Below are 11,745 nucleotides of genomic sequence, written 5' to 3'. Positions count from 1 at the left end.
AATCAACATAGATATATTATAATCTCATAGTCCTGATTTATATAGTGAGAGCGCAAAGCGCGAGCTAATTTTTTTGAAGTTCTATGTATTTTGTCCTGAAATTTGAACATTCTGGGCAATGTTCATGATGTTTGTGACCCTGAACAAGATGTGTATGCAGCGAAATAATTACTGCGTGCGCGAAGCGATAGCACAAAAAAAAATTTGATATACGTTTTGAACTTATCAAAAAGGTCCCTACTATGGACTGCTTGCAGATAGCCATGAAGACGTTACATATTTCAACAATTTCGCGCGAACTGAAAATTTTGAAATTTGTACCGAAAGAATAGAAATTCTAAGCACTTTTTGTAATCATGAACAGGATAGGTATATAACTAAACAATTAATGCGAGCGTGAAGCGCGAGCGAAAAAAAAATCGAGATTTCGACCTATAAACGAGACACTCTATTCATGTTTCGCAAATCATGAAAAGGATGAGTAATATGGGTATCTTTATACATTAATCATGCGAGCGCAAAGCGCAAGCAGAAATCTTTGATATTCTGATCTGAAACTGGATGATGATTTAAATAGAGAACAGGCTGCGTATCTGAATAAACATGTGCGCTAGAGTCTAGGCATCCTAAGTGCAATTTTTATCATGAAAATCAATAAAGCGAGCGCGAAGCGCGAGCTTAAAATATTTGTTATTCCGATCTGAAAAGGTGTCAATTTAAACTCTATATTTCAAGAAATTTGTAGGAAAATTGTGAGGTGGATATGGATCGCTATTAAAAAAGAGCTGATATTTTTTATTATTATTACTCTGAGTTTTGACATAGGATCGGGACATTCTAAGGACATTAAGTCATCATATGAAAATGATGACTATCTTCCAATTCCTCTTCCTAAGCGCGAGATGAAACTTGTCGATATTCCATTCTGAAAAAGGGGGACTATTTATTTATTGAATTAATTTTTTTTTCATTGATCTATTAAGCCTAATGATTTTGGTATTATTAATAGGATGCATGAGTTAATATATCTTTAACAATTAATGCGAGCGAAAATCGCGAGCCGAAATTTTTGATAAACTGTCATGAAATGGGATTTTAAGTAATTTGTTATGGAATTGATATTGAAATATACATAACTCTCCAATAAAAAATGCGAGCGTGCAGCGCTAGCTGATACGTATTGACAATCAAACCTAAATAGGGATAATTTTAAGAACTTTACGGAATACATGTAGATATGATAGTACCTGACAAATCAAATTTTATGAGCGCGCAGCGCGAGCAGAAATTGTTAATATTCAGACCATAAAACTGACATGTTTACAGATCACTTTTTAAAAATCAATTTGAGATTCAAATAAAATAATGAAATTCGATTTCTGAGCTAAAATATGTTTTGTATATCGACTTCCAAACTTGATATTTCAAGCTCCATATTGAGCAATATGTAAATCACCTAACAGGCAATGCGAGCGCGAAGCGCGAGCGAAAATTTTACATAGTGACATGAAATATCTTTTTAATTTTCCAAGTCTTATTCTTATTCATCTTATTCACTCGGCGTCTTCCTCCTCTTATTTTTGTCTCCTCTCTTTTTCCTCTTTTTTTTATTGCTCTGCCAATAGGGGGCCTGGGGCCCCTCGGCCCGCCTACGCAAGTGGGTCTCCAACTCTCCATTGCAAAGACTTGCTCTTTTAATTCGGGGCGATAGGGCCTTAGGTACACAAGGTATTATAGGCTACACATTCAGACCCTTAACTTGAGTGAAGGATTTGCACAGCAGACTAAACATGAGAGAATCATAACTCCAAAACGTGAATTTCAAGTTCACAGTAAGTTTATGGCGTGGACATTGGACGTTGACTTCATAAATAGGTTCAGCCGGACTGCAGTAGGCATATAGATAAATGTTCTAGTTGTATCCATGACTGCAGTAGGAGTAATGTTGCTTCGTCATATCTGACTCGGGTATACGTGAAATATGAGACTTCGTGTTTCTTCTCAAAACAAACAAGCTAGTTTTAACGGATATTTAAAAGTTTCTTGGACGAGGCTTCTACGTTAATCAGGTAGGTGTGTCTTGACTTTTATTCAAGTTACTAGTAGTGTAAAATCATTCATTTTAATTTTATGTTTGTAACCTGCGGTCACCTATAATTTAAGTCCCGATTTTGTATTCCTCACCCATATATATTTCTCTTTAAGTGAAGAAAATACACATTTTCCATTTGGATTTTAAATAACAATTTTCGCTACCATGAGGCATATACAAAGGCGATTGCTCTAAAAACAGCGAAAGAGATAATCCTTGAACAAGTTTTCAAAATATCGATCAGAAGTAGGACTATACGCATTGAAAATCCATATGGAAACAAGGATTACTTTGATACATAGGATACCACATGCATGCACAGCACTCTCGATTTTTGTGAAAGACCTTCAATCTTTGATTAATAGTTATTGTGCAATATTACGGATTTGAAAAACCGATATACACTTACATGTATTTTTCAGTGAGGAATATTTTTGTGTTTTAATGTAATTTGACTCGCAGATATTTCTGGTTCGAAATGGCGGAAAGTTCAGAAACAACAGAGAAATGGCGCTACGTGGTTGCTTTAGGAAAGTTTGTTGTTCATAATGATCTACCCCTGTATGACGAAAGCTATTTCTGTCCTCGTTCCCGCCATGGTCTTCGAGTTTCAGATGGATTACACAACGGTTGGATTTCTTGTTCCAATGCAGAATGGCATCGTTTTCATAGCTTGTAAGTAGATCATCTGGTGGCGGATCGAGGAAGGGGCTCTTGGGGCACCAACCTAATTGTTGCTCAAATTGACCCCTGTGTTTGTAAAACATCCATCATTGCCATTTAAAAAAATATTATTTTAGATATACGAGTGGCATGATGGCCTGTCAGATCTTCAGACTTAAAGGGAAAATATCTTGGGGATTGAGAGCTCCTCCTAAGCTTGTCGGAAAATTCTTGAGAAATCGACAACAAAAATGTCCCCCTATATGAGTACTCAGTTCTTCATTTCATCTCATTTATATAAGCATTTTATAACATACCCTGGAACGATAATCATATTAAACTGATTTGTTGTGTTTTGTATGCTTATGATGAATAATCAATTGCAAATACGAATTCTTAGTCAGTACAGAGTGTCTATCTTTCTTTTTGACTACATCTTCAAATAAAATTCATTACGACCTTCATGCATATCTGTGCAGGTCCTTTGAGTAATTACTTGGCGACAAAGTTTGGCCATCGTTGTTTGTCATCAATTGGCAGGTTCTTGCCAGGAGTATCTATGATGGGGGCCTTCTTTTGTCAGTCAGCACTCTCTCTGGGATGCTCATTCTTCTTTACAGGTACTGCCCAGTGATGAATCTAGGTGACCGGATTTTGAATTGATGGTAGTTTTGCATCCGATTCTGGACGCCTCTTCAGGTCTACAAAGCTGGGGGAGAGTATATGGACACTTCAAAGATTGACGACAAGGTCCTATGTCATGTAAATCTATACGAAGGCCCTATACACCAATTGGCAAGAATGATTTTGCGCCATCAGCTAATAAGGAGAGATGAAGAAGAGTTTGAAATCAGACACGAAACTTTAAGTCGAGACCAGTGGCCAATTTGAATATTTCCCTGAATGCATCAAGATCAGATATTTGCCTTCCTTTAACGGTGTTAGATCACTAATTTATCGGTTTAGAGATTAGATCACTGGGAATAAAAAATTACTCTTATTATTTGGACCCTCACAACGGAAGAAATCGTTGTATATTAGAAGTGCAAATATAAAAAGATGAAAACTTTGGAAAATGTACAAGAATAAATTTGAACTTATACACTCTCTTTTTTGTCGAGTAAGTGGTTTATTTACTTCATGATAGTAATATCCTTTGTGACTATTGTTTTCATTATGCTATGACGGCAATGTTTAAAGAGATATTTGGTTGAGATGTACCAGCGAGTTCATATTCTTCCAGTTTCTCACCTCAGTCAATTAAGTTAAATTATTATTGACTTGTCATTATTCGACATTTCATTTTCAGGATTATTCTCGTCGCCGTTATGCCAAAGTTCAACTGTTATTTTGCGTGAACACTTTGGGGAAAAGTATGGCATGGCCATGACCTTTACACAAATGGGAGGACAGATTGGAGGTATCATTTTCCCTTATACAGCTGCTCTGTGTCTGGAAGCATACGGTATGAGGGGAGCACTGCTATGTTTAAGTGGTATCTTCTTCTACCAAACAGCGATTGGCGCCACTTTTAGAGCACCTCGGTCACCTACAGTCAAAGAGAAGAAACGACATAACCGCGGAGAGGATGATATCGAGGGATCGACTCTATTGCAAGGTCAAGAAGACGAGACCTATCATCGAAAGAACAAACTTCGAACGGACGTTCAAAGTCTCAATACTGACGAGGGGACAAGCGATGAAAGTAGGATTCGAAAAGACGCAAAAGCTCAAAAATCCAATCCGACAAGAAACTCGATTGCAGAAATGTTATCGTCAATTTTACCTTTGGATCTTTTAAGAAAGGAACCGTCTTCACTTTTATCTTTATCCCTTGTCAAATCTTTCTTGAAGGATGTTTCGCCATTTGGATAACTTTCTCTGCATCGTATGGAATGTCAGTCGGGCTCCATGAGAATGAAGCAGTGTATCTCCCCATGATTGGTTCTTTGGGTGGTATCATCAGTCGACTGGTACTCTTAAGAATCCTGTACAAACATCCTCACCTAGCACCTCACGCTTTCTCAGTCTACACAGTAGTATCATCTATGGCACTGTTCGCACATCCTATTAGCGCATCGATGGTTCACCTTCTTCTCTGTTCACTTTTCGTAGGATTCGGCATTTATGGTTCAACCTCCCGGGGGGGGGGGGGCACTCGACCAAAAAAGTGGTAGGGGTGTGCCGCGGGCGAGACAAAAAACGGGGGCCTTGGAGCGGGCTCATTGTAAAAAGGAGGGTCCTCGGAACGGGCTTCGGAACTACAAATGTTTGTGAAAACGGGGGTCCTTGGAACGGGTCGCCTGCGTGCGAGTGCGTATGCATCCCTATGGAACGTACTTGCAGCTAGCCCGGCGGCACGACTGACGGGCGCGCTAGCGCAGAGGCGATGGTCGGACAGCGAGCTGCGGCCGCTTTTCACCAAAATTGCGACCGGAACGGCGTAACGGAAAATATGCGAAGCCCTGGAGCGGATTTTTTTCTTCTTTTTTCGAAGAAAATGCTATGCTCTGGAGCGGCTTTCTTTGTTCTTTTTCTCAATAAGACAAAAATGCTATGCCTCGGAACGGAAATTCGAGTGTAAAAATGGGGGTCCCCTCCGCGGCACATACCCACTATGCATTATATACTGAGTGCCCCCCCCCCCCCCCGGGTTCAACCTCTTCCTTAATCTATGCTTCTTTAGCTATGAAAGTAAAGAAGGAACATTTTCCCCTTGCCTTGGCCACCACTTTCATGACGAGTGGAGTAATACTTCTTCTATCTGCAACACTAGCAGGTAATAAGTGCATTCATTCTACAGAGCGGGTATACTTAAAAGAATGCGGTAAAAACAAGATATCACATATCAGTCTCCGAGACCAGGAGAATTGTAGTGTCTGTGAAAAAAAGAAGAATTGTAGTGTCTCTGAAAAAAAAACTACCGTAAAAACTCATGTGATACTTTATATTAAATTTCTTGTACATTTAAAGGTCTTGAAGATCGGGAATTGGTCATTAAAAGTCAGGGTGGCACCTTGCTATTTTGATGGGAGAGGGTGTGGGTCATCCTTTTTCAATCTATATTGCCTCCGGGTATTAAAGAGTGACAAGACTCAGACCTCCCTTCTGCATCATCAGCATATTAGAAGGAAGTCCTGCAAATTCCTTCTGTATACTTTTCTTCCTTTTTTTTTTGGGGGGGGGTCTGTTTTCCCTTTTTTGTTTTTCTTCTATAGAATCGTGTGGGTGCAAGACTATACCTCTCTGGTGCCCCGGATTAAAAGACCAATAAGGCTACTGCGAAATTAATTTTAAAATGTTTACTGGACAAAATCTAGACCGTTCAAGACCATTTTGTAAGAGAGTATTAAAAGCCTAGCTAGGCACTTTAGAGATCAAGGCGGTTCGACCTGCCAAGAGTTTTTTTTTTCGAAATTTGTGCAGATCATGAAATGATAAATACCAAAATATTGAGTGACGAACTATGAATCATTTTAAGGTTTAACTTATGTTGAATTTATTGAAAATTGCAATGGGATAGTTTCAATGAAACTCTGGTCTGGTGACATGACAAACTGGATGTTTCAAAGAAAGGCTCTTTAAAAGGGAAGGGCATGTGTCTTTACTTGTTAGGGGTCTTCAGAGACTTTAAATTCTGCAATATGAACGTGAAATTGTGATCATGGTGAATACAGTCATATATTTTTTTTTTCTAAATTAAGGTTATCAAGTCTATCCCAAATACAATCTGTTGACAAATAGATTTTGGGTTATAAGATGTTCTCAAACTCTAAAACACTATTATTTATCAAATTAGATGGCCGGATCATCATGATCATACACATATATTGCAAACAATGCATATTTACATTTAACAATAATCGGTGGATATGTAAACGTAAACTTTTTTTGCAAATTCTTATTGCTAATGAATTTGGTTTTCAACTTTTCTTATTAGGTCATTTCTTTGAGCGCATCGGATCTTTCAAAACTATATTCATTGCGACTGGGGTTGTTCTCTTGATTAGTTTTGGAGTGTTTTCTAGTTTCATCTTCATTGGTTCCTTTTTAAAACGACGCTCCTCCACAGATAACTAATGACGAACATCATATGAACATCTGACTTTAATGAGGATGAAGCTGACGGATGCCAGATCTGAGAAGGCTTGGTTTGTCCACTGCTGGATGTACAGTTTCTATCTTTTTATCATGGTCCGGCAGATGGGCATGAACCTTGAGGATTAGGCGTACACCATTTACATCAAACGTGTATAGGTACCCTTTATTGGGGTTAGAAAAATATGGTTTCACCATAATGTTCTATTAGCAAAACAAAATGTATAAAACGGCAGGATGGTTTCGGAGAGCAAATTATGTTTCAAGTCCTGATAATATAGTCCTAGATATCATGTTATGACCATGCGGTGACATTTCTACCATGCCGAGTGTTTCCTTGCTCGTGCTTTTTCGTGTTAAATCATAGTGGTCATTAATTTTGACTACATTTTTCTTTAATAAATTCAATTATGTTAACCATGGAAATTTGAAGTACGAATGTTCATCTCTTAAAATGGCAGAAATGAATTCATAAAGACACAGAATTTACACCTCAAATTTCTTGAGGAAAAGATGACTATTGTGCATTTCTCTTGATTCGAAATCGATCGATCCTCGTCAACTTTTCTGCAAAAACCATGCAGTCTGGGAACCGGAACGTACACATACTGTAGTAGTTCTGAAGATTGCATATGAAAAAATTAAATATGTTTTATATCTTCTTATACCCTTAGACTCCCCAGACTTCATGCACTATAATTTGTGGGCAATATCAAATTATCGAATAGAATATCGACCGATTTATCCAACATACATGTACTGTATTATATAGAAATAAAGCATTAAAGATATACTGTCAATTCATTGTTCAATAAAGCCTAAATATAAACCTTTTACACTATACACTCCTCAGTTTGTATATATTTTATGCAGGTGGGCCTACTTTTATTTTGTTTCACTTATAATAACATATTTGCCTGAATGAAAATAATTCATACTGCTAATAATGCAATCAGGAGACGCATTCCCATGATAACATTCTGGACGAACTAAAACATTTTAGAAAGTTATATATGTGAATAAAAATATGCCCTATGAAAAGATACTATGTATGCAATTGAACGTTGCTAATAAGGGCCCTATAATCATGATAATTATATGCTTATATTTAAACTCTCTACTCTCCCTCACATACAAGGAACTGAGCCTCCATTTAGAGGTCGATATTACTGTGCAGTCTCCCCAACCTTTTTCACTGTTATACCCAATATCATCACCCCTAACAACACCATGATTGTCTGTACATGCAGCTAGATTCAGACCCGTTCTCATTTTTATTATAGTTATTATCATTATTATTATCATAATTAATATCATTATACGACGTTGGTTTCATACCTCAGTTGTAAAAAGTTGTCATCGAAAATTATTTGAAGAGATTTGCTTTCTTCTTCATTATTATTATTGCTATTATTACTATTATTGTTATTATTATCATTATTATTATTATTACTATTATCATTAATATCATTATACGACGTTGGTTTCATACCTCAGCCAGTTGTCAAAAGTTGTCATCGAAAATTATTTAAAGAGATTTGCTTTCTTCTCTCAGTCTGTGTCGATAGACATCATGCAACCGTTGCAAAAGAGGAACTAGAAAGAATTAAATAGCAGAACATTCTAGCAAACAACTCACCCATTCTGATATGCTATGCAGATATTTCTTATGTTTGTCTGCTCTGTCTGAGCAGTTGAATCAAGTTTTTAACACGATTCATATTTCATATAATTATAACTTCTATATGATTATGAACGTTTCCCACTCTATATATTAATGCGAGGGTGTATATACCCAGTGGCGTATCAAGAACAAACGGCGCCTAGGCCTAGTGCTAAAATGGCGCCTGGGGCGAGTGTTGAAATCGCGCCCCTTCCAAAGTGTATTACACACACACCCGCGCACACACACACACACACACATACCCTCATATATATATATATATATATAATGCGAGTGCAAAACGCGAGCAGAAAATTATTGAGAGTTTGAGAGTCAGACCTGAAAAGGAACAATTTAAAAGAGATTCTTTTTAGGAATTCATAGAGATAGGAGCACGAGCATTTTTTTTTTTTGGGGGGGGTCATTGTTATGTTTTTAGGACGTAATTTTCTAAGCACTTTTTGTAATCATTAACACGATGCGTATCTATAACTAATCAAATAATGCAAGCACGAGGGATGAGCTGAAATTTGTGATAGACTTACCTGAAAGGAGAAAATTTTAAGGACTTTGTAGGAATTCATCATACGTATATATCTCATCTGCGTAATGCGAGCGCGAAGCGCGAGCTGATTTTTGTTTATATCCTTACCGAAAAGGGGACATCTCAATGATTGCTTGTAAAAATCAATGAAGAGGATTTGTATTTCCTTTATCAAATCAGTAAAAAGCTTTGAAAATCAAACCAGAAAAATATACATTTCAGAACTGTGTGTAAGAATTAATGAAGTGTAATGTATCAAAATGCAAACTTGCAGCTCGAGATGAAAAGTTATGATATTTGCATTTGAAAATGGAATATTTTAAGAACTTTTTGTTGGAATTCTTGAAGAGAATAAGTATGCACGAGTAAAGACGTGCCAGATTCATTGTCTAATTGAGTTGGAAAGTGCATTACCATGGTAATAGGATATGACGGGGGCATTAATCACCTTCGGTGGTATTCCTTTTCTGTGCCTTTATTCATTTGCCTTTTCTATTCATTTTTTGTTTACCTTGTCTTTATTTGCGCCCTTTCCCCCCTTTTTGCGCCCCCTGAAAGTGACGCTCGGGGCACGTGCCTCTTGCAACCCCTAGATACGCCACTGTATATACGTTTATAAGAAACTTTGTCAACACGGGAGAGTATCAACATACAAAGATTATTATTCATACTTTGTCGATCGGCTCAATAAATCATTTGTTTGCCTTTTGACTACTACTACAGTGCGTCCCAGAAAAAAGAAACCGAGATTAAGCGATGATTTATCATACCCAGGTAACAAGCCAACGTTGGCTCCACGTTGGAAACTTGAAAGTCGTTGGACGTTGGAATAACTTGATGGATTAACGTTGAATCGACGTTGGAAACTAGTTTGATGGAAAGATGATGGACAATCAACAATGACACGACGTTGGCAACGTTGGAAACTTGTTAGTTGGAGAGTTGTTGGACAGTCGACAATGTCACAACGTTGGAAACACGTTTGATTGGATAGTTGTTGAACAGCCAGCAAAGGCACAACGTTGGCAACGTTGGAAACTAGTTCGCTGGAAAGTTGTTGAACAACCGACAATGGCACAACGTTGACAAAGTTGGAAACTAGTTTGTTGGAGATTTGTTGGACGGTCGACAATGCCACAACGTTGGAGACTAGTAAGTTGGAGAGTTGTTGGACAGTCGACAATGTCACAACGTTGGAGACACGTTTGATTGGATAGTTGTTGACAGCCAGCAAAGGCACAACGTTGGCAACGTTGGAAACTAGTTCGCTGGAAAGTTGTTGAACAATCAACAATGACACGACGTTGGCAACGTTGGAAACTTGTTAGTTGGAGAGTTGTTGGACAGTCGACAATTGCACAACGATGGAAACTAGTAGGTTGGAGATTAGTTGGATAGTCGACGATGACACAAGGTTGGCAACGTTGGAAACTAGTTCGATGGAAAGTTGTTGAACAACCAACTATGGCACAACGTTGTCAAAGCTAGAAACTAGTTCGATGGAGATTTGTTGGATAGTCGACGATGGCACAACGTTGGAAACTGGTAGATTGGAGATTAGTTAGATAGTATACAAATAGCGAATAGGCATGAGTGCGATGGTGCGAGATTTCGCATGAGGTGAAAAAAAGATGCTCTATTCAACGAGGCGTTAGCCGAGTTGAATAGAGTGTTTCTTTCTTTCACCGAATGCGAAATCTCGCACCATTGCACGAATAAGAATATTCGCTATTTGTGTTGTACAACGCCTCGGAAGTTAGCGAAAATATGTAAAAACAAAGAGTTTTTCCTGCAGTAATCTATGAAAAGGGAGCAAAAATATGGAAAGCGAAAAGCAAAATCCCACAAGCGAACACCTCGGGCAGCATTGCGCATTTAGCCAGCAGGCTATACGCGTAATGCACCTGCATTTTTACTGAGCGCAATGAATTGAATCGTATTGTGACGTCACCTCCCGCTAAGCCGTGCAACGGTACATTTTGGACGGTACATTTTGGATGGTACGTCTTTTGTGCAACGGTACGAATGTTTGACATTCAGCCTCCAATTTGCTCGCGTACAACATGCAAGCTAAGTAGGCGTTGTACAATATACAATGACACAACGTTGATAAAGCTGGAAACTAGTTAGATGGGAGGTTGTTGAACAACTGACACTGGCACAACGTTGGAAACTGGTAGATTGGAGATCAGTAGGATAGTCGACGATGACACAACGTTGGCAACGTTGGAAAGTTGTTGAACAACAGACAATGGCACAACATTGGAAACTAGTGTGTTGGAGATTTGCTGGACAGCCAACAACGTCACAACGTTGGAAACGCGTGTTTGATTGGATAGGTGTTGAACAGCCAACAAAGGCACAGCGTTGACTACGTCGGAAACTGGTTCGATGGAGAGTTGCTGAACAACCGACAAAGGAACAACGTTGGAAACTATTTTCTTGGAGATTTGTTGGACAGTCGACAATGGCACAACGTTGACAAAGGAGTGGAAACTAGTTTGACGGAGAGTTGTTGAACAACGGACAATGGCACAACGTGGACAGCGTAATTGGAATAGTTTATTGGAGAGTTGTTGACAGTTAACATTGACACAATGTTGGAAACTATAGTTTGTTGGATATTTGTTTGACAGTCAACATAATATCCCGGCATAATATACACAGTGTTGAGAACGTTAGAAA

This window comes from Lytechinus pictus, unplaced genomic scaffold, assembly GCF_037042905.1.
Source record: "Lytechinus pictus isolate F3 Inbred unplaced genomic scaffold, Lp3.0 scaffold_19, whole genome shotgun sequence".
Classification (NCBI taxonomy): Eukaryota; Metazoa; Echinodermata; class Echinoidea; order Temnopleuroida; family Toxopneustidae; genus Lytechinus; species Lytechinus pictus.
Note: the sequence above shows the minus strand (reverse complement) of the source record.